The sequence below is a fragment of the Macaca nemestrina genome, unplaced genomic scaffold (genome assembly GCF_043159975.1).
Source record: "Macaca nemestrina isolate mMacNem1 unplaced genomic scaffold, mMacNem.hap1 Scaffold_82, whole genome shotgun sequence".
In the NCBI taxonomy this organism is placed as follows: Eukaryota; Metazoa; Chordata; class Mammalia; order Primates; family Cercopithecidae; genus Macaca; species Macaca nemestrina.
In genome coordinates, this window is record NW_027257873.1 from 78,963 (window position 1) to 102,437 (window position 23,475).

The window sequence follows — 23,475 nt, forward strand, 5'->3', positions numbered from 1 at the left end:
TCTGAGGTCAAGTTGTGGCCCCGAGTCCCTGTCTCTCTGCCAAAGTGAGGGTTTGCCCATTTTCAGGTCAGATTTCCCTTGGGTCCGGGCCTCTAGGAGTGGGGGGTAGTCGAAGGGGGCGTGAGCACGGTGGACGCGCGTGGGCCTGTTCCTCTCCCCTCAGCTCCTGGGCTGTGTGTGAAGAGCTGCCCAGCGGAATCACCCTCCTGCCTGGTGTTTCATTCACCAGAAATCGTTCTCACTGTGGACTCTTGAGTCAAATGTAATCCAGGAATGGAACGTGCTGTTGCTGGATGCCACACACAGCATCAGGAGCCTAGTTGGGGATTATATGATCTTACCCCACACCTTAAAAGTAAAGACTATAGTTGTCAGGCGTCTGAGCCCAAGCCAAGCCATCGCGTCCCCTGTGACTTGCACGTATATACGCCCAGATGGCCTGAAGTAACTGAAGAATCACAAAAGTGCAAATGCCCTGCCTGGACTTAACTGATAACATTCTACCAGAAATAAGTCAAAATGGCCAGTCCTTGCCTTAAGCGATGATTTTTTGTGTGTGTGAAATTCCTTTTCCAGGATCATCCTGGCTCAAAAAGCTCCCCCACTGAGCACCTTGTGACCCCCACTCCTGCCCGCCAGAGAACAAGCCCCCTTTGACTAATATTCCTTTACCTAACCAAATCCTATAAAACGGCCCCACACTTAGCTCCTTTCGCTGACTCTTTGGACTCAGCCCGCCTGCACCCTGGTGAAATGAACAGCCATGTTGCGCTCACAAAGCCTGTTTGGTGGTCTCTTCACATGGATGTGCATGACAATAGTTAAGGGGATACTGAAGTCTTTGGCAGTTCCAAGAGCTTTTTCAGTTTGTGTCGGGCCATTGTAGGCAGAAGGAAATACTTGCTTAGAGACTCTTACAGAAATGTTCGGTGCAGTGCCATGAACTCGTGGAATAAATGTGTAACTTTCCATGGCAGACCTCTGGAAAGAGATGCTCTTTGAGTGCACCCTGGCCTGCTCGCTACAAGAATCGGCCGTGTCACCCCGCTTTCCGTGGGTCTGCAGGTGTGCGTGGTCCATTGCCCTGCACTGTGGCCATGGAAGGGAAGATGATCTGGAATGCTGGCGACAGTTATCGGTGCGTGTTGATATGTGCTGCTTTCTACAGGGGAGAACATTTCTGTTTAATAAACATCTCATCTCGATGATGACTGCAAGATATTTGAGTCTCATTCAATAGTGTTTCTGGGTTCCTTCTGTTTTTAATCTGCTTTCTAGCACTAGGCAAGTGAAGACATGGAAAGTAAAAACTCATCGAACTTGTAGAGACATGGTGTTGTGTAGGAGCAGACTGTAGCCTCTGGCTCTGTTTAAAGATTGTAGTAAACCTCTTACCTGGCACGGTCAGGGTGTAAATTATCTTGTTTAATCGAAATGTGTATGAGTCAAAGCTGGCGCCTGCATTGTTGATGAAATACCAGATTTTAAGGGAACATGTCAATGTGCTGTAAGATACCAACAAAGTTCCTCACTGAGGTTCGGGGCGGGTTCGGAGCAGCTGGCCCTTAGGTCACCAGGGTCGTCTCTGGGAGCAGATGCTCAGTGTGGGCATTAGTCACTTAGCCTTTCCAGAGCCGAGGAATAGCTCTCTGTGGTGATGTTTGAAACCTGTATTTTGAGTCAGTTTGTCCCACTGGACTCGAAGTTGCCGCGTGATATCAGACCTTTGCCTCCACCGTGCGCTCGTTTTCTTGTCCCCTGATAACTGCCTCGGTTGCCCCAGCCTGACATTTGAGCCTCGTCGTTCATGGACACAGGCTCCGTGGTGGGGCCAAGGCCGCGAGTCCGGCTTGCACAATTCCTTGCCTCTCACCATGGTTTATCACATCACTCCCGGGATCTCCCATTTAGAGGAAGAGTGTCCCTTTCCTGCAGGCCCTGTGTGGTGTGGAAACCACCCCTACCTAGCTTTTTCTGTTTGAACTGTACCGTGAAGCTATTTCTGTTCTAGTCAACCGTCAGAATTTAAGGAACAGTGATTTATGTAACTTATCACACGCTTCTGAGCAATTCTTTATGAATTTCATTCTGTTGTGAAATGATTGCAGTTTTCATGGCTATGCTGGTCTCACGTTGTGGCCCTTGAAATGAATTCCCTTCCCCATTGTGTGTTAAGGTTGTGCCTGGGAGCTGTTGAGGCCTCACCTCTGCTTAGGGCAGTGGCTTTGCTCTCCTGACAACAGGAAGAATCTTATTTAGAGCACTTCTAATGTAGTTTTTGCTTCCAGACAGAGTTACTTTTTTTCACAGAGACAGCCACTAAAGTCATAAATTATGCTCAGGATGGACACACGGGTCAGCTGACAGAGTGGAGTCCAGAACAGATCCAAAGACACAAAAGCAGTTCAGTGGAATTTGAGTCTTTTCAACAAATGGTGCTGGAATTATGGGACAGCTGTATGCAAAAGAGTGAAAACAGGGAGAAATTCCTGTATGAAAATTAAGGTGGACCATAGGCCTGAATGTAAAATACCAAACTACAAAAGAAAGGGAAATTGTGGAGACCTAGGGTGAGAGCTCTTAGCCATACCATGATCCATAATCAAGGAAGAAAACAAGTAGGTAAGACTCATCAAAATTAAACTTCTAATATAAAAGACACCCCTAGGGAATTGAAGAGACACATTTTCGATAGATGGGGAGAAGATGTCTACGAACCATGCAGCCGGCAAAGGACTCGTATCCAGAATGCACAGGACTCCCACGGCTCATGACAGAGAACAAACCACCTGACTTAAAAGCGGAAGAGACCTGAACAGATGCTTCGCTGAGAAGGACGGGAGGATGGCCCGAAAGCATCTGAAATGACCTTCAGCATGACTGGTTGCACCGAGATGTGCACCGAAGCCGCAGTGAATTTGTTCACACCCCTGCTGGAGCCGCCTGACTAAGGTCTTCCGACAGCCCCAGGTGCTGGTGAGGACCGGCAGTCGGGACTCCTGTGCGATGCTGGGGTTCAGCATGGCCCGAAAGCATCTGAAATGATCTTCAGCATGACTGGTTGCACCGAGATGTGCACCGAAGCCGCAGTGAATTTGTTCACACCCCTGCTGGAGCCGCCTGACTAAGGTCTTCCAACAGCCCCAGGTGCTGGTGAGGACCGGCAGTCGGGACTCCTGTGCGATGCTGGGGTTCAGCACGGTGCAGACAGCTTGGCGGTTTCTTACAAAACTGAACTCACACAAACGTGGGTCCCAGTGACCCCAATCCTGGGTATTTACCCTAGAGAAACAGAATCTGATGTTTAAGAAAAACTGTGCCCAGATGTTAATAGCGCTGTCTATGGTTGTCCAAAACAGGTTACAATGTGCCACAGCCATATGTGGAATAATAAATACCCAGCAGCCCCGAGGCCTGGCTGTTGATCACAGGACACCCTGGGTGCACCTCCAAGCACGATGCCCAGGAAATTGTGATTTTGCGAGTGTTTTGCCACAACGCTCGCAAAAGATAGACCCGAGTCATGGGAGGACACGGAAAGGGTGGTTGCTGAGAATGGGAGGGTATGCTTATGAGGCCCCGTGAGTGGGTTTGGGGCTGTTGGACTGTTCTGCTTGTGTGATGATGATTATGGGAATATTGTGCCGAAATTCACAGAACTGAACACTGTCCACTTTACAGTAATTTTTAAAAAGTGGTAATATGTTCATTTTCAGTACTGTTTTTAATGGAAGATGGAGTTTGCAGATGATTTGTCAGGGCAAGCCTGTTTCAAGAGTTTGTAGACAATTCGTTAGGGGCCTGTCTCAGGGCCCTTGGGTTGGGTTGGGTTGGGTTGGGTTGGGTTGGGTTGGGTTGAGTTGGAAAAGCCTTCTCTGTTGTGGGCAGTAGTACGGGGCGTGGAAAGGATATTGCCAAGGAAACATGTAGAATCCTTTGAGGAAACGTGTATTTCTAACTTGCTATAAGATAGAATTGGAAATTGTAATGGTTTTGTTTTCTAGAGTCTTGGTAGAATAGGGAAGACAGTGTAATAAAAGCTAATTTTGAAATGAAGAATTTTAAAGATTTTCAACAGCAATTGCTCTAGGAAGTCACCCTGGAAATGTTTTTAAAGATGTTCAATAGCAATAGCTCTAGGAAGAGTCACCCTGGAGTTGCTTCTTGAGCATTGGTTTCCTGGCTGTATCTTCCAACTTTCATTTTTAAGTTTTGCTGTGAGTTGGGGATGTGTGGGAATAGCCATCCCAGCCCTGCAGGGGGGTGCATGTGCCCCGAGGCCTGAGGCACTGTTTCAACCTAGCTTGCAACATGGGGACTCTTGTCAGTGGCTGGAGTAAGAGTACCAGCCTGGCAGGCTGGGGGGAGCCCCAGGGTGGTCTGGGCTCTGTCCTCCCTGCCTGCAGGATGGCAGCTGGAGGAGCTCGAAGGCTGCCTGCCTCGTGGCTGTCAGCGCAGCAGCCCCTCCTGGCCCTGGAGCAATCTTTGGGTCCATGAGTCTCTGCACCGGGACTTGCCTCCTGGGAACTCCGCCACAGTCCTGAGGGCCCTGGTGCCACTTTCCCGGTGGGACCCAAGCCTCAGGCAGCTGCGACCCCAGATTCGGTTGCTTTCCCTGCCGTCTCATTGCAGCACGAGTGCTCATCTCACTCAATGTAGAACCTCAGGTTCCTTCAAGATCCCCAGAGATGGAATCTCCCAATTTAACAAGATAGTTGGTGACAAGATTTGAGCGGCACTGATTTAACTCAGCTTCCAGAGTTTAAGTTCCCAAGACACAGTCCTGCTCCTTCCCTGGCCTCATCCTGTGTGGCTGGTGTGGATGCGGGGTTTCCGGAGGGTGGGGCTGAGGCAGGTCAGCAGCCAGGGGGATGGCTCATTATTGATCGCTCAATGCCTTGAGGATAACTAGGATTAATGACCTTTATAGGGCTGTAGGTTTGGAGTATATATATATGTGTGTGTATATATACACATATTTAAACGAGGTGGACACGGTTATCACTGCATTTTTCTGACATGAAACTTGGAGAGCAGAGGGTTTAGGAAACTCCTGAAGCCACACTGTCAGCGGGACTCGGGCGGTCTGGCCTTAGACCCTGCACTGTTTGCCCCTCACCACGCTGTCAGCAGACCCGGGTGGTCTGGCCTTAGAACTCATGCTGGTCGTCCCTCCCTGCCACGTTGTGGGGTTTTTCCTGCTTCTGGGCAGCATTTGATAGCTTGTGAAACAAGACCAAGACTTACTATGAGTGGATTTGCCATTATCTGAGATCCAGAACGTTTCCTGGACCTGGCGTTGCCGATGTCACGTAAGGAAAGGTAAAAACATTTTCATTGTGGTCACTGGGGCTCCTGAAATGGTATTTTTCCCAGTGAAAGTTTACTCATAAAAATCTTTTAACTCAATACTATGTGAACAGGAAGAAATGTGTTGGGCTCTAGTTAAATGTCTCAGAGCCACAGAAGTAAATGAGGGCACCTTCCGAGCACAGCCTCCCGGAAGAGGCCAAGGACGTTTGTCTGGAGGGTTTGCCATGAAGCAGGACTTGGGCAGGGCTGGTCTGCCTAGGGAGGCCTCTGCCATGATGTAGGTTAGTTGAAGTAGTTGACGGGTGGTGGCTTGAGGTCGGTGGTCCCCGAGGAAGCCCCTAGCAAGGCCGGTTTCCGTGGGATGGAAAACTGCCGTTCAGTGGCTGTAATCTTGGCTTCACGGGTCTGACATACAATCCTGCCCTCGGATACTTGGATCCCAGCCAGGTCAGATGGCCCTGAAAGGACATTCGGACTGTGATGGCTGCACCCATTCTCAGCATCTGTAGGGTCTCCTATGTATGTCTGTGTTTCCATTTTCTTTTAGCACAATTTCTCCCAGTGAAGTCGTGAGAAATAGAAGGAAAGGTGGAATGAAGATGTGATTGAGGAAAGTGTGGTGTGGTCTTCGACCTTATTTTGCCTTGGTTGGTGCTCAAGAACTCCACCTGACCTCAGAGCTGAGCGTTTCTGCCAGGAAGTCCTGCCTTTTATCCTACCTCGAGGCCTGTTGAGACACTCCAAGAAGCTTCGTTAACAAATTGCCTTTTCCTTTTACAGCAGTTGGATATATTTGCAGCAAAACAAAGGAATAACCCCCCAATATGGTGATGAAATGCATTTAAGTATAGATAGCATTCAGTCTTGAAGGGCCTGGGATTTTAATCATCTTTGGGTCATGTAACAAGTGGTGTTGGTGATTAAAATCTCCTGACAGCTTTGTTCTGCCACGTTCCTCAGTTTTGAATGATGATCTTCCTGGTGTTGTACCTTGGGAGGGGCGTTTGTGTCAGTAGAGAGCAGAGTGGTGGTTCCCAGAGGCTGCGAAAGGACAGAGGTGAGGCCCCTGAAGGACACTGGTCTTCCTGGTTTAGGGGTTTGGGGCTCAGCCACCTTCCTGTGTCCGTGTAAATTATACCCAGGATCATTTTCACTCGCCCCACTTTAGTTGAGTATTGGAGCTTCAGGATATGTGTGCCCACGTCACCTGGGCTGTGATCCTGGAGTTGGGTGAGACTGATTCCCGGGTTTATAGAATTACTCTGGGATTATTGAAAACAGAAGCACTTGAGGCATTCATAATGCTATTTCCTGAACGTAATTTATGTTCAGTTCTTCAGAAACATTTATCTGAGGAAGCATCTATCATTTTTGTTTTCTGCCACTCAGTGCTAGAAAGAATTGTGCAACACTCAAGTGAGTGGCATTATTCCTCTCCCTCCACCATGCAAGCAAGATTAAAGGTACCTCTGGCTCCCCTCAATCTTCTCATCTGCAGGGTGCCTGGCATGGCAGTGTGCTGCCTTCCGTCTTCTTTTTGGGGAGAATTAGTTGTGTTTGTGTGTACTGCTCAGCTCAGCCTCGTGCAGTTGTGTGGATGAGGAGCTTGGATGCTAGGTGACCCTCCCAGGCCTGCCTCCCACCTCCCTAGGCCTTGTTCTAAACTGACAGATAAACAGTGTGTTTTGGAAGAGGACAGCAGCAGGGCAGGAGAGAGTTTGTTCAGACTTTCTCCTTGCACTGACGTTTGAGCCTTCATCCAGCCTGGGCACTTTTACAGAGCTGCGTTTGTGTGTTGCAAACCATTCCCTCCCAGTAACCGTGCTTTCAGAGGTTTGGAAATGTGACTTAACTCATCTTCAATTTAAAGCATACTATCAAATTTTAGTGTTGAAACTGATGTATTTTATGGCCTTTATTTGATTTCTCTTGATTTTTTTTCCCATATGAGACAGGGCATCTTAAGGGACACAGCCTGGTGTTGGCCCCCTTTCCTAAGGATGGAAGTGAATTCTGAAAGCCCTTTATGTAGGCAGCGAAGGCCTCTTTTATTTTGGCCTAGTCAGGTATACAATTCTTTTTCTCTTTGGTTTTTTTGAGACAGGCAAAAAAACCTTTTTGTTGCCCAGGCAGTGGTGTGAGCACAGCTTACTACAGCCTCAACCTCCCAGGCTCAAGTGATCTTCCTGCCTCAGTCTCCTGAGTAGCCAGGACCCACAGGCACATGTTCCATGTGTCCCCATGCCTGACTTAGTTTTGTATTTTTTGTAGAGATGGAGTTTTGCAATGTTGCCCAGGCTGGACTTGAACTCCTGGACTTAAGCAGTCCAGCTGTCTCAGCCACCCAAAGTACTGAGATCACAGGCATGAGCCACCGTGCCTGGCCAAGTGTGTTTCTAATTTCAAAATTAAGAGGACACCCATCCAGTTAATTACATCTCTATTGGAACATGCTGCTTATAGTGCATTAGGAAAAATCATCCAGAACTTGGAAAAGGAGCTGGACAGACACAGCCCTTCGAGGTTGTCCGATGAACCCCTGGGGTCTTTAACTATCTGGAGGGATGTACCATGTCAGACTCACTGTTGACCGGCTGAAGCCTAGGTTTCATGAGGTTATGTGTCAGCTTGTAGTACTTTCTCTGGCAGAGATGCGAGTGACTTCTGCTCAGTGACAGGCTCATCTCAGGGACTTCATGGCCTGAGGGACGGCAGCCTGTTTGAGCTGATCGAGCAATCTCGCACTACCCTTATTTTCTGAAACGCCTATGAGTGACTTCTCACACGGTCTTTGAAGCGGCTTCATGCCCGCGCTCCTTGGTAATGATCGAATGCTTTTTTTGACCCCTCATCCCTTTCTTTGGGGTGTTCCAGTCTCAGTTCTCATGATGTGTTCTGCTTCTGCAGGAATTTCTGAAGCTGCTGAGTGTCGAAAGCACTGAGGAGGCTGTGCTCCCACCCCTGTGAGCCTTCCAGGCATCATCCTCTCCCCTTGGTGAGGCAGCGTCCATGACACACCGAGGAGGCTGTGCTCCCGTCCCCCGTGAGCTTTCCAGGCATCCTTGTCTCCCCTCCAGAAGGACAGGAGGAACCTTTCAAACCCTTCTTAAACTTGTTTTCATGTCTTTGTTTTAACAGTTTTCTTTGCATCGTCTCCCTTATCCAGAAGTGAGGGTGAACGCTGAGTTATTCACGGGAGTCAAGAAACCACACGCAGCCCAAAGTGACGTTTGTTTCCCTGAAATGATTTGTGTGTGTTCACCTTAAAATGCAACTCAGTAAAACAGGTGTGTTTTGAGGAATGACTTTAAATTACCTAGGTAAAAATGTGACAGTTAAATTTCATCATCTGTGTGGGTGTCCACAACCCCCTTCTGTGATTGCGTGTGAGTTTGTGACTTGTGGTTATTTTTGAAGAAAGAAAATCTGTTGTTGAGGACTTCAGATGGTGTGCTGGGATTGTGTAGGGTGGACATCGGGGGCTTCAGTGTGTGGCTTCCTTGAAGAGGTTCAAATTAAGGCTGAGAGTCCCTACTCCAAAATGCTCCAAAACCTGAAACATTCTGAGCTTCCTCATGACACTCGAAGGAAATGCTCTTTAGAGCACTTTGGATTTCAGGCTGGGGATGGTCAACTGGAAAGTGAAATATTGCAAGACCCTTCTGGCCCCAGGAGCTTGGATAAGGACATGGAGGGGGCCTGTGCCAGGTATCCCTGGAGTGCAAGGCAGCCTGGGCTCTCTGACTGGTTTTTTGTAGGAGCCACAGAAGGGAAAAGAGGGTCAAAGTGGCCACGCCTGGCTCCTGAGAAGGCTGGACCAGAAGGAGGTGGATGCGGAGGACAGCAGTTGAGTCCCCAGCGTCCGGGACTCCTGTCCCTGGTGGAGTTGAGAGCCTCCTCTAGTTGTGGCCTCTCCGCTGTCAGCAGCCACTGAGGCCTGAAGGGAGAGGGGGCTGAGGAGAGGAGGAAGGATAGGCCTGCTTCTGGAGAGGGCCAGCATCGGCCTGTGCTAGCCTCGTTTGTTACTGCTGCGTCCAGTGTGCACGGCCGTGCCTCGTGGTGTAGCGGTTCCCGGGATGCACAGCGCTCTTGTCTGCAGTAACGTCTTTGTCTCCGACCCTTGGAGGCAAGTTACCTTTTTCTCCAGTGAAAAGAGGTAGAAAATCTTACAGAAATACATTTGCTCTAATGTCTGTTTTCCAATAAGACATGGTCGCTTAGGCTAAATCTTTGTGAGGTCAAGACAGGAGGATCACTTGAGGCCAAGGGGTTGAAGACCAGCCTGGACATCATAGCAAGACCCCATCTGTATAACAGAAGTTAGCTGAGTGTGGTGGTGCGTGCCTGTGGTCCCTGGTACTCTGGAGGCTGAGGTGGGAAGATCACTTAAGGCTACAGTGAGCTGCTATTGCTCCACTGTACTCCAATCTTGGCGACAGAGCCAAGACCCTGTCTCAGAAAGAAAAGTTAAAAAAAATCCAGAATGTCATTTTCTTTTAAAATCATCCCAAAAGAAAAATCGTTTTTTTCTAAGAATGTAAAGGGTAACTGATACGATTCTTTCCTTGCATTGTTTCTCCTTTTCGAATATTTACAGTAGTCCGTCCACATCGTCTCTCATCTCATTACAAAGCAGCAGGTGTCTTTGAGGTTAGTGGTGTTTCTCTGTGTCGCACCTTGGAGAACAGCCAGCATGAAACCTCTTACCACGATCGTGCACATCGTTTGTAGTCCCAATTAAAATCCTCTCCAGAGACGCCTGTGCTGCTTATTATAGCAGAACTTTGGTTGTGCTGAAATGTGCATTCAGCTAATGGTTTTAAGTTCATATCTGAGATGATGCTGTATAATTCCTGAAGCATATGGGATCAGTAATGATTGAAGATAATTCTGGCTGATGTCATTTGGAGGATATTTTTCACTTCAAGTTAAAACTTCCTTCGCGATAGTCATTTTGGGATTCATTTAACTATGTGCTTTATTTCATAGCTCAAATTTTCATTAGTCATTTCATACCATAGGATTTTGAAAGCAGATTTGGCAAAACCTTTCTAACAAAATGTTTGCTTATGATGTCCCAAGGAACAGCACTCAGAATTGCTGGTAACTGTGGTACATTTTAAGGCTGATGATAGAAGTCACTTGAATGGTAAGGGCTGCTTTGTGAGGCAGATGGGGTTTGAATCCCGACCCTCCTGATATGCAAGCCCTGACCGTGGCCTTCTCTCCTCTCCCCTGGGAGATGGGAAGGTGCCAGCATCTACCTCACAGGCCGTCCTGAGAACCTGGGACTAAGGGCTTGTGTTCCTCTTGCAGGTGGCACAGACGTGGGGGCTTGACGATACACACACTGCAGGCTGCCAGTGTCAGGGTAATCCAGTTTTAGTCATAAAGGTGGGATTTGCTTTGCTCCCCTGCAGACCAGGTGCGGTGCTGCTGTTGTAGCAGGTGTGTGGATCCTCTTGGGTGGTCCTCAGGTGGACAAGGAGTCACCGATTCGGATTCCCAGTGTTAGATGTGAGGGGACCATGGACCTCATGTGTTCAGAGGGGAGGAGTAAAAAGCTTCCCTTGTATTTCCAGAACTGTCTATCCCAGGAATGCCAAACCACTGGCTTTCACCTGACGCTGTCGTAGGTGACACTGTCTGGAAATGAGGACTCATGTTCCGCATACTTGAGCCAGTACCCGTCTCCCTCCAGGGCCGTGGCCCAGCCCTCCTCATTTCGCTGGGTTGCCAGCCTGGGGATCTGTAAGCCCAGAGACGTCTCCGGTCTCGGCCCCCGCTCCCCCTGGGGACAGGAGGTGGCTTCAGGAGGCTGGTGATGAATGCCTGAATGAAGCCGACTTGTGACTGCAGTTCTGTCTAAGGGCCTCCCCGGGTGTTAGATGTCAGTAAATGACACCTGTGTGTGGATCTCATGTGATGAGAGAAACAGTGGGGGAAACCAAAGCTTGTGGAGTCTACAGGTTCTGAACTTGGAGGTGTGTGCACCTGTGTACTTGGTGAGGGGTGTGACGTCCGGAATGAGTGTGCACGTGTGTCACGTTTGTGCATGTGTGGTTGAGTGTATTTAGCAGGTGTGGGTGGAGTGAGCATGTTCATGTGTGTCGTATGTATTTGAGGGTGTGTGTGGAGTGTGTACACGCATCATATTTGGTGAGTGTATTTGAGGGTGTGTATGGAGTACATACATGCGTTTGCGTGTATACTATTGGGTGAAGCGGTGGCATGTGTGGAGTAAGCATGCACACGTGTATGCTGTGTGTGGGGTTTCTAAGTGGTCCTCCCCTGAGCCTGCTCCTGGGCCCTGCTGTCCTGGCAGCTTCACAGTTTGGTGCGTCTTTGATTCCGGAAGATTCTGGAACCAAATTCTGAAGCTGTGATCACAAACTTGCAGCCCTGGAGGACGCTGGCCCGTGGAGCCGGCACGAGGGTCTCTCTGCTGGCCTCTCCCTGGGCTCTGTCCACAGAAGAGCATGTCCGATGATTGAGCTGTGCGGGTCTGTGGCTCCCCAGCCTCGAGTCAGCCCTCGGTTCTGTCCCACCTCTGTTTTTCTTGCTGAGGGGCTCCGGGAAGTGGTGCCTGGGATGGCGTTTTCACCCTGGGGTTGCTTGGCCAGCTGCCCAGGTGCTGGCTGCCTGAGACCTGCTGCCGTCCTGGGTGGACGGGGCTGTCGCGGGGACATCCCTGAGCACCCGCGGGAAGGCAGGTTTAGGAAGTGCCAGAGGTGAGTGGCTTCCTCTCACACTTGATTTTCTGGAAAGTTCTGGGTCTCCTGTTTTTCCCTAAGGGAAGTTAGAAACTGAGTTTCTCTTTAGGGGAACGTCTTTGCAGAGTCTGCTGTTTGAATGTTCCCCAGGTGTGGAATACTCAGGGCCATATGTGTTTGGGAACATCCGTGTCCTGAGCGAATTCAGTAAGGAATGGAGAGAGGCCTCCTATCAGCTTGGCCTCTGTTTCCAGCTTGTTGAGGGTTGACGGCTGCTGGTATCCCAGGGAGAGTTAAACACTGGGCGGTGTGGGATGGGAATGTTTGCTCTGACAAGGACAGTGGGAAAGCATCTAAACAAACGTCGCTGTTCTCCGGGCTCCTCGGGGTCGAGCTTGTTTTGTGGTGTTGAGGGAAAGCTACCCTTGTTCCTGTTCCTCACCATTTGAAAGGTGTCCAGGACACGTTCCTCTGGAGAGGTGATGTGCGTGAGTGGGGGTCAGGTCGCAGGCTCCGAGGTTATTTGGGACCTGTCAACTGATTTCCTGAACACACAAGTGCTTGGTAAAGATGTTCCTGATTAGCTAAAACATTTCAAGAGGACGTGATAGCTGGTGGTTGTTTAAAGACTATCACAATTTTCCTGTTACTTTTTAAATGCCTGTTGAATAAGGGAGGATTCACGTATTTTTATTTTCCTGTCTGCATACTTGATATTTTGTTTTTTGTTTTTCATGTGGGTGTGCAGTTAACAGGATTTAGAAGCAGTCTCAGCCCTGGGGAGACTTCAGGGCCGCCTCAGTCAGTGCTGAAGGGAGGCAGGGATTTGGGGGCTGCTACCTCCACAGGAAGGGACACCAAGGGCCAGAGGTCAGCAATCTCAGTGAGGTCACAAAGACGGGCACACCCAGCACCCTGGCCCATGTGCCTCTCCTTCACCTTTGTCTCTGCTCAAAGCTGCTCTCCTGGGTCATCACTGGTGATCTCTAGGTGCGTGCTTGCTTCTTGCAGAAGTGGTGTCTGGCTGTGGTCAGTGTGGGCCCTCAGGACTTCCCTGTTTTTGGCTCACATCAATATTGGGCAGTGGTGTATGTTTGCTTTGGAGTGGTAGATCCGGTGGATTTTTGGCTTTGCCAACTCATTTAATACCTGTTCTCCTAGGTGCTGGGACCCTCTCCTAAGTCGCCTGTTCTCCTAGGTGCTGGAGCCCTATCATAAGCCGCATGTTCTCCTAGGTGTTGTGACACTATCATTAGCTGTGTGTTCTGCTAGGCGCTGGGACCCTATCGTAAACTGCTTGTGAGAGATCTCGGAGGTGCTGCTTATGAGGATCCGCTGCCTGACCTGAGGTGCAACAGTTGCAATTCAAAACCACCCCCCAGAAAAATTGTCTTCCATGAAACCCATCCCTGGTGCCAAAAAGGCTGGGGGACAGCTGGCCTAACGCGGGCTAAGATGTCAGTAGATTTTTGGACTTGGGCCTCAGTTGAAGAGGATTAGATTTTGAAAGGTGGGGTTTGAAGGCTTCTAAAGGGCAGGTTTTCATCTCCAGTGGGGCCTGGCCAGAACTGGGTAGAACTGACCCAGAAGCTGACAACTAGTCAGGCTGGCTCACTGCCTGTGTCCTGTGTGTGCAGCCTTGCTGTTTATTCAATTGTCTGGTGGTGGTGTGGATTCCATCCACAGCCTCAGAGTAGTGGAAGCCATTACTTCAAGGCTGACCTTATTTAACTTTATCAAAAAGACATGAAAATCATTTAGTATAAATCTTCCAGATACCTGTATCCTTTCTTTTCCCAGAGGCTTTTAAGTATTGCAACTTAAAAATCTTCAAAAATAACTTGAAAGGAAAACCTCTAAATATATTTTTGATGAGCACCCTTGACACCTTTAATATGTGAAGTAAATTCCCTTGACTTTTGTATTCCTAGAAACTCGTTCATGTTTGCAGATGACTTTGTATTTTGTCAACAGTGGCCACTGGTTGGTGACCATCAACACCTGCCGTGTATCATTTAGAAAGTTGGATGTGGATGTATTCACTTTTCAGACACACAAACACATGGGCTGTTTTTGGTTTTGATTTTTTTGGTTTTTTTTCTCCCCCCAGCTGAATTCAAGAAAGGGAAACAAGCAGACAGAGTAAGTACCAGAAAGCGTCTAAGTGGCTGGGTGGGGGATCCTACTATGGTGTTGGATTGTGTTCTGCCAGACATCGCTCCTCGAAAAGCTGACCCTGAAACGGCTGGCATTGCCCTCACCCTGGGACATTCGTCTGTCTCACCAGAAAATGAAGAATCTGCCAGAGTACTGTGAGTCAAATTCAGTCAGAACTCGATTAACTAAGAGGCTTTGTCTCAAAGGCCAAAACATGAGGACACATTTTTAATTTTTAAGGAGTGCTTCATTGTGAGTCAGTTCTGATGTGTACTGCATTAGGAAACCTCTGAACTTCCACGGTCAGGCCCAGAACTCTGAGAGAAAGTGGTTGTGCCCTTCCCACTGTTTTTGTCACTAGCTGTATTGATTTCCTTAAAAACCCTTTTTATATGAGTTCTATTATAGTTTGAAAAAAATTCACTTAGGTAGAACTGGAAGCGTTTGCGCCGTGTTAATACTCATGACTCGTTCTGGGTCTCGGTGTATGTGTACTGTATAAATGTACATGTGTGTATGTGGTGTACACATACTACGTGTATTTCCACTGCATGTATTTACAGTGTATAGGTATGTACACTACATTTGTGTCCTACACACGTGCATGCTGTAGGCATGCATGTACATGTGTATATGTGTGTATCTACGGGGATGATTATATGCACACTAGTTGGACACCTATCTGTTCTACATGTGTACATACATGCATGTATTTAATGCCATATACATACCTGTGTACGTGCACCATGTGGGTATGTGCACATTATTTCTGCAGATGTATATATACATATGTGCACACAAGCATGCATGTACACTATGCACACTGAATAAACTTCTGGATATGTACACAATAATACGTATACATGCTGCATATGTACGTACACTATTGCATATGTGTATACGTTTTATACGTTAGTGTACTGATGTACATTGTATACATGTGCATATGTGTACACTGCACATGTGTATGCATGCTGTAGTGCACCTACGTACATTGGATAAGAATGTATGTTATATGCATGTGTATACATATAGCAAATAGCATACCTGTGTACATACGGATGTGCATGTGTATGCCATATACATGTACATACAGGTTATAGTATACCTGTGTACACTGTATGCATATAGACGTGTGTACATGCTCTGCATGTACATACATGTTAGCATACCTATGTACATTTGCTATATGGATGTGTGTATGCTCTATGCTTGTACACACGTAGTGAACTTGTTTGTACACTATATATATTTGGATGTGTGTACACTCTATGCATGTACCCTACATGGATCTGGATGTGTGTGCACTCTGTACGCACGTAGTGCACTTATGTACACTCCACGTATTCGGATGTGTGTACGCTCTATGCAGGTACACGTGTTACAGTGTGCCATATACGTACGTTATGTGGATGTAAATGTGTGTGTGCGCTCTATGGCACCAGGAATAGGGCTCCCGCAGGGATCCAAGAACGCACCATCTCGCTGGCACCAGAGAGTGTAGGATGAAAACAGTTGTTTGTTACAACCTAGTTGAAATTTGGCAGGTTCCTCTACCCTTTGCAACGATCTAGGAACAGTCACTTCATTGATGTGTGTGTTCCTGAAATCATAAACAGCTCTGTGAGGTGTGTCTCATCCCCAGACGAGAGAGGGAACTGAAACAACAATGACTCGGTCACTTAAGTGAGGTAGAACTAACAGAGCAGCTGTCTAGCTTTCTGTATTATAACTTTGTCAGCAGCTCAATGAGAAATCGGCACTCATCAGGAAATGTGTCCACTTTCTACTGTTCTTTATTCGTGGCGTATTAACTGCCTCGTGTTATTCCTCACGATGTAGCAAAATCCCTCCTAGAGTTGTGAATATAAACAGTTCATGACAAATGTAGTATCTTCTTTGTAACATTGAAAACGATATGTAAGTTCATCTTCAGATATTGTTTGGAAGGATGAGAAGGAAGGTGTTTAGGACAAAAGAATAGAGAGCTTTCAAGTAAACAGGGAAAAGAAGGACTTTGTGCAAAATATTTCCAAATTTGGAATTTGAGAATACTAAATCTCACATCTAAGATCATAGGTAGTTTTTTTTGGGGGGGGGGGGTTAAAATTAGTACTTGGTTTTCCATGCCTTTGGGAATTTCAGTCCTGATGGAGGATTGCAAGAATAATCTGATTTTTCAGAACAGAAGGGCAGTCTGTCTCAAAGGTAAATTCCAGGTTCTACCATAGAGAAATAGAAATTGCTGTCAACTTTCTGTAAGGTTCTTCAGTTCTTTCCTCTTCTGTGGTTAAAAAACCATCTCTGGGTTTAGTCTCAGCCAAGTTCCTCTTATGAGGTTGCCTTACATTTCGCACAGCTGTTGAGAGTCTTCATCATTCGTAGTTAACTTGTTAAAAGCAAAACCTTGTACTAGTTAGATCTGGGCACCTTGAAGGCAGGGGTTTGTTTTATATTTTTAATAAGCAGCAGGGTGATGGCAGGGCTAGGGCCCTTCCTCCCATCATGCATTCCTCTGAGCTTTCAGAGCTCTCACTGCATGCTGAGTGGTGTTGGCTGTTTAGGGTTTAAATAGGAAGACGAGGCTCTGCGACTTGGGACGCTCTTACTACCTTCATAGAGAGCTTGGTGACAGTTCAGCATGACAGTTTGTGCCCCTGCTGTGTATACTTTGTTACGGCCTCACAGAAAGGGTATTGATTTAAACGTGACTAATTTCTTCATGTTTATTTTTGCCTTTATTCCTAGTTACAGTCCTGATAATTTTTCTTCCTTTAAAATCTTGCTAATGGTTAGTGAATTAGTGATAAACTATATTTACGTGTTCTCTAAATCTAGCGATTTAATTGGAGGTCATTCTTCTTGCACCATGTGTCAGTGCTATGTCAGGATGGCTCAGTTTTACATTGTCAAAGGATTAACTAGAGCAGGATGCAGCCTTACTGGAAATTGCTCGTTTGTGAAATACAGGCACTTTATTTTTTGTTATACTCGAGGTGTGTTCAAATGTAAACATTTTGAGCCGTGTTAGAAGGATATACAAGATTGTAATGAAGAAAGCAGCAACTTGATCAAGTACTAGCTAATGAATTTTATGTTTTAAGTATATGGACTGTGGACCTTGGCAATCAGTTCTCATCTTGACCTTTTATTGTTTTATTAGAATCTTGCTCTGTCACCCAGACTGGAAGGGTAGAGCCCAGGAGTACAATCTCCATTCACTGCAACCTCTACGTCACAGGTTCAAGCGATTCTTATGCCTCAGCCTCCCTAGTAGCTGGGGTTACAGGGTGTGTGCCACCATGTCTGGATAAATTATTTTTAGTAGAGATGGGGTTTTGCCATGTTGGCCAAGCTGGTCTGCAACTCCTGACCTCAAGTGATCCACCCACCTCAGCTTCCCAAAGTGCTGGGATTACAGGTCTGAGCCACCATCGCTGGCCTGACCTTCTGTTCTAATATTGGTTATTCAGTCTCGATGATAGCACCTGGTTGTATTAACTTGGGGTAGAAAGCACAATTGCAATGAATCTGGTTGTGTATATACGTGCTGACTTAGCGTTCATGGCAGCACTGTGAGGTGGGCATTGTTCCTGAAGGAAGGCCGATGGGCAAGTCGGGGCTTAGATACGGGACTTGTGGGCAATCACTGCTGTCCCATGGCTGAGATCAGGCCTGTCTGTCGCCTGTACCCTGAACTCTGAACACACAAACGAGCAACTGTCAAGAGTCGGTGCTCGAGTGTGATGTGGCCTGTGGTGTTTGCCTCGCAGCGCTGCTTTGGCTCGGGGCAACAGGGCAACAGCTCCCTCCCTCGTTCGGCTGCCTGGGAGTCCCAGGAGAACCCACTGATACCGTTTATAAATGCCGGACATCGAGCGTTCTCCTTGGTACCAGCACATCTGGAATTGGACAGCTCGGTTAGATTCTCGGCCAGCAAACCTGTACAAGAGTGTGTGAACTCTGCGTTTGCTTCGCCCGGACAAAGGTGAATTCGTGGTCACTACTGGATGGCAACAGGTGTGGCCTCAGGAGCAGCACGGAGACAGGCACCCGGGTGCAGGAAGAGCATCTGCAAGAGGGGGTGGGGAAGGTGACAGACACAGGCGCGAGTTTAGCTGTTACCGTGGATGGGGGGTGGTTGGGTAAGACCAGATTTTCTCATTGTTGCCCCTTTCTGAAAAAGACCCTGAATTGACTTCTCTGTGGCTCCTCGCGCCTCCTTGTCAGGTTGGAGGAGACTGCTCTCCTGGCTCAGGCCCTGCTTGCGGCATCACGGAAGCTGCTGTTGCTTGCCCTGCCCTCCCTGTGACGTCCTCTGTGCTGTTGTCCGGGAACAGTTCTGCCGAGCAAGCTTGGACTCTGCTCCCTTCTGCTCTTGGATTTCCTGTCTGGAAAGCTTGTGTTCTTTCCTGATTTTTGATGATGCTGAGCTATGTTTTTGCAAGGATCACGCGTGCCTATAGCAGGGAGAAGCCCCTTTGCAATTTTAACATCTTGACGCTCTCAAGCAGAGCTTGCTATCGAAGTTGACAGCCTCCTGTGTTTTTGTTTTGGCAGAAACTGAATTTCAGTCCTAGGACAGCTTCAGCACACTTGATCCTAGCTCTTCTCTCTCACTGCTCCCCTCGTGTGTGGCAGAAATCATATGCCCTGAAGTTTACCAGTCCCTTCATTTGAAAATCAGTTAGTGTATGTGATCCTCATGAGAATTTTACTTTTTATAAAAGCAATCGCAAAGACTGGGTTTTGCGAAACCAGTGTTTTATGTGTATATTAATTGCACTCACAATAAGCTTTGTCTTCTAAATATTTCATGTTTCAGATTAGCCCTGGAATCATGCCCTGGAGTAGTTTTGCTATTCCGCTTTTATTTTTGGCTAAGGTAAAGTTGAGAACATTGTGATATTAGATGTAGTGAGTCCTTTTAGTTTCTTCTATGTCTGTTTTCCTTTAAGCCAGAACCAGCAGACTGATACCAGTTTGTGAGCACCTGGCATCTCCCAGGCCTTTCCTGGGTCTTCCCTCCGCTGTCTTGTGGACAGGGCAGTCATTGGTGGAAGATGAACTTGAGAATCTGTGTGTGGAATTAAGTAAATGTCATAGCTCTCTTCTGTGACAAACTGAATGACATTAAGCCCAGTAAATTGTAACAGCAGACTTTGCACATACAAAGCATTGAACACCAGGAAGGTAACCAGGCTGCGATGCTTCTGGTCCTGCACAAGACCTCCGGTATCACAGCGCATTTAACATACTGGCAGCATTGAGTGTTTGAAAATGTTGTGTATGTACCATGTCCGTGATTTTCGAGGGCCTGGATAAACACCTCTGGTTATCGCAATCTTTATCAATGGGAGCTTAAGGTTAGTACTGGGGCAGACTGTGTTTTAAAGAATTAAGGTGTCTCGAGTATGTTTCAGTTTTCCCATGAAGAAGAAACATGTCAGCTGTTCTTTCCTAGACTGTGGCTATCACAGTGCCCCACCACGGTCGGTCACATGTTTACTTCCCCTCCATTTAACCGGGCTGGGCTTGGGCCAGAGTACTTCGGTTGTCAAATGTCATATGAGGCTGAGGAACTGTCTTCTGCTTCATCATTAGCTTATGGAAACACTGTTTTCCAAAGCATACTCTCCTTTATCATTTGTGTTTATATAAAATAATGGAATGGTTATTTTAACTGTGCAGTTTCCTATGTTTGGTTATTTAATTGCAGAAAGATAATGGTTTTATTTTGCTAAAATCTGTGCTAGGAATTGTGCAAAATCTTTGTGAAATGCCCAGTTTACTAGCTTAAGTTATAGATCTTTGTATAGAAAAGAAAAAGCCTATTGCTACAAGGAGCATTGTCTTTATCGATGCAAAAAGCTTGAAACTTATTGGCCGTGTAGTAGGTAAAAATGCATCAGAATGTGACGAAAATTGAGAAAAGCATTGAAGTTTTAAAATCTGCTCTGCAGTTTTCTTCAACTCCCTTGCAAGATACTTAATTTGAATAAAAGACAGAATAAAGTGTTCCCACTGAGGAAAGTGGCAGGAGGACTGTTTAGAATGTGTTCTGAATCTGAGCAGTCCTGCCACACTCGTCTGTGATGTGGTGGTGTCCATGGTGTCACTTTTACAGAACTTTAAGAATGCCTCTGTGAATAAAATACATTTTATTCTTAGTATTTCTGTTTTGAGTTTTGAGGTGTGTAAAACATGTTAATGGTTTCTTTCCCTTACAGAATTTGCTTGTTCTTTTTTTTTTTTTTTTTTTTTTTAATGCCTACAAGACTCTGAAGCACATTAATCGCTTAAAAAGGAAAGAAAAAAAAAAAGGGCCAGGCGTGATGGCTCACGCCTGTAATCCCAGGGCTTTGGGAGGCCGAGGCGGGTGGATTGCTTGAGCCTCGGAACTCGAGACCCAGGGAACCAGCCTGGGCAACCTGGTGAAATCCCATCTCTACGGAAAACACACAAATTAGCTGGGCATGATGGCTGCACACCTGTAGTCCCGGCTACTCCAGAGGCTGAAGAGAATCGCTTGAGCCTGGGAGGCGGACCTTGCAGTCAGTGGAGATCACGCCCCTGCTGTCAAGCCTTGACAGAGTTGGGACCCTGTCTGAAAAACAGCAACGTTCATAACGTATGGGTGAACTGCCCGGCTGCTCTGTCTAGAGTAGAATAAATCTAATTATGTTTTTGCCTTTTATTAGCATTGAAATTTTCTTAATTATCCCTTTGTTTTCATTACATTGTAGCAATATATTGCCGCTTAGAGTCTGGAACAAGTAGGCTTCTCTGGATCAGGTTCTTACTGGATGGCTAAAACTTAGAATGATTTTTCCCTTCCTTGGATGTGACTTATAGAACTTTGCCTTTTGAGGTGATGTGCTGCATTTGATAGCGGACACAGGAATGCCCGAAGAATTCACTTACAGGGCTAAAATATACGTGCTTTGTAGTGTTTCCCTCCTAGAATGAAAACGGTACCTCTCATTTGTGGGTCGATGATGCTATTTGCTGAAAACTTTTAAAATTTTATTTATTTTATTTTATTTTTTTCAGACGGAGTCTTGCTCTGTCGCCGAGGCTGGAGTGCAGTGGTGTGATCTTAGCTCTCTGCAAACTCCGCCTCCTGGCTTCACGCCATTCTCCTGCCTCAGCCTCCCGAGTACGTGGGACTACAGGTGCCCGCCAGCACGCCTGGCTAATTTTTTGTATTTTTGGTAGAGACGGGGGTTTCATCGTGTTAGCCAGGATGGTCTCGATCGCCTGACCTTGTGATCTGCCTGCCTCCTTCTTCCAAAGTTCTGGGATTACAAGCATAAACCGCCGCCCCCGGCCAAATACATGTTTGTTTACTGCCTCAGTCCTACGTTGGGTAGCCCTGTTCTTCGTCGGATATTCAGGGAGCGGGGGCATCTTGAGTCTTGAAAGGTGTGCTCTGCGAGATGGGAATCTTCCGGCTGCTTATTTAGGGAATCCTGCCGGCTGTCATTTACTGGAGAGCGCAGTTTCCTGGCTGCCCTGGTCTTTGAGGGGAGGGAGACTGAGGGGTCATTTTCCCACCTGGACCAATGTGTTTATTAAACCTGGTTTGTGTATCATTTGGATCTTTTTATGAAGGAAAAGCTACATCTGTGACTTTCAGATGAGTGGAAGTCATGTTAAAAAAAATATATATATATATAAATATATATATATATAAATATATATATATAAATATATATATATATAAATATATATATATAAATATATATATATATATATATTGGCTACTATGGAGAAGTTTTGTTCTTGTGACCTGTGAATACAGTCACAGGAGAGCAGAATGTTCACGGTGTGGGTGCTTACAGTGTACATGCAGAGTCACATTCTTCACTAGTATTACGTTAAAAAGTGACAAATAAGAGAAAAATATTTTGCTCATTACAACGTCGGTAAGAAGCTGGCAGCACTCTTGTTTTTGGAGGGGTGTGAAGGGAATATTGAGAAAGTGTCATCAACATTAGACTCGCCCACTCTGCAAATCCTGTGCCAGCTGGAGTGAGGATCCCGTGATGGAAAGATGCACCCCTGTTCCCGGAAGGAGTTGAATCTTTGTAGCGCTCAGGACGCATGGTTCATCTCTGTATAAAGGCAGAGTGTGAAACGCCGTGGAGGCTGAGAGAAGCGATGTGGTTAGCAAGTATGAGTGAGACGTTTGGGGCTTGTTAGCACCTGGCGTGTGTGCAGCAAGCTTTGCTATCTGCACATGTGTGATCCTTAGAACACTGGCGTCTGGAGCCATGGGGGCTGTCGAGGGCCCCAGCTCCCGGCGGGCTGAGGAGTTCCCTGTTACCACCAGGATAACCGTGATTTTTGAAGGCTGTCACTCAATCCCAAGTCCTGGAAGGGGGCTCCTTTCAGAGAGGAAAACACCCCTAGAGCCTCGGGCAGAATTCAGTGATTTTTCTTATAATGTTGCTTAGATTTCGCAAACATGAAACCAAGAACATATTTCAGAATGCTTATGGTTCTTTTGTAACCATGGAAACAAAGTAAGTTGCAGTCGATGGACAGTTTGCGGAAGCTGAACTGCCTACATCGTGAGCACGGCGCTCTCCCTACCGCCCTGGGCCTTGCTCCGGTTTTCTGGGGAGGCTTTGCAGGGCCTCTTGGCTGGGATACCTCTCTCATGTCCAATGTTGCTACCCCTGGTCACAGCCATACTGCTGGGCACCTGCGACGTGAGGTCACTGAGTGGACACGGAGCCGCGGGGCAGCAGTTGGTCAGGAGGTGGCATCCACATGGTCCGAAACAGGTTTCTGTTCATTAAGAATGATCATTGCAATAAAAACAGAGTGAAAGAAAACTCTACTGACCTGAGAATGCGTCCGCTGAGTTGCATAGGGAAGTGCAGTGAGGAAGGTGAGGGCTGAAAGGAAATGAGGGAGGGAGAGGAAAGGAGAGAAGGGAAGCGAAAGGGGGAGGGCGGATGGGAGTGAAGAGGGAGATGGAGGAGGAAGAAGAGAGAGGGCGGTGGGCAGGAGCCTGGGAAATGTGTCCCAGAGCCGGTTCCTGACCGTCGTGGGTGCGTCAGAGCTGATCTTCCAGGAGAGGTGGCCTGGGAGGGCTGACCCTTAGGAAGTGAGGGCCAGGGGGAGCTGATTTTTTGGCCCTCAGCGGGGCTGTTGTTGACCTGAGATACAGTCGATAGTTTTCCTGAAGAGATCGTCTGCACAGCCACCGTTTGCTGCCAGGTTGGAGACAGAAGTGCTCCTCCCCATGGATTCTTTCTAGTTTGTGGATTTTTCCCAGTTT

The 23,475-nt window shown here is 47.2% G+C and overlaps 1 protein-coding gene across 13 annotated transcripts in view; it reads left to right on the forward strand.

The window, feature by feature from the left end:
- The window catches only part of LOC139361648 (disco-interacting protein 2 homolog C-like), a 217,552-nt gene that overhangs the window by 75,308 nt on the left and 118,769 nt on the right, over positions 1-23,475 (forward strand). For 2 of the 13 annotated variants that reach the window (XM_071090362.1, XM_071090368.1), the window contains exon 1: positions 13,061-14,168. The exons of 9 other annotated variants lie outside the window; for them this stretch is intronic. The gene's annotated coding sequence lies outside the window, so the exon portion shown is untranslated. Of the gene's footprint in view, positions 1-13,060; positions 14,339-23,475 lie in introns of those variants that run through there. 2 more of the 13 variants (XM_071090343.1, XM_071090356.1) reach the window with 2 other exon arrangements.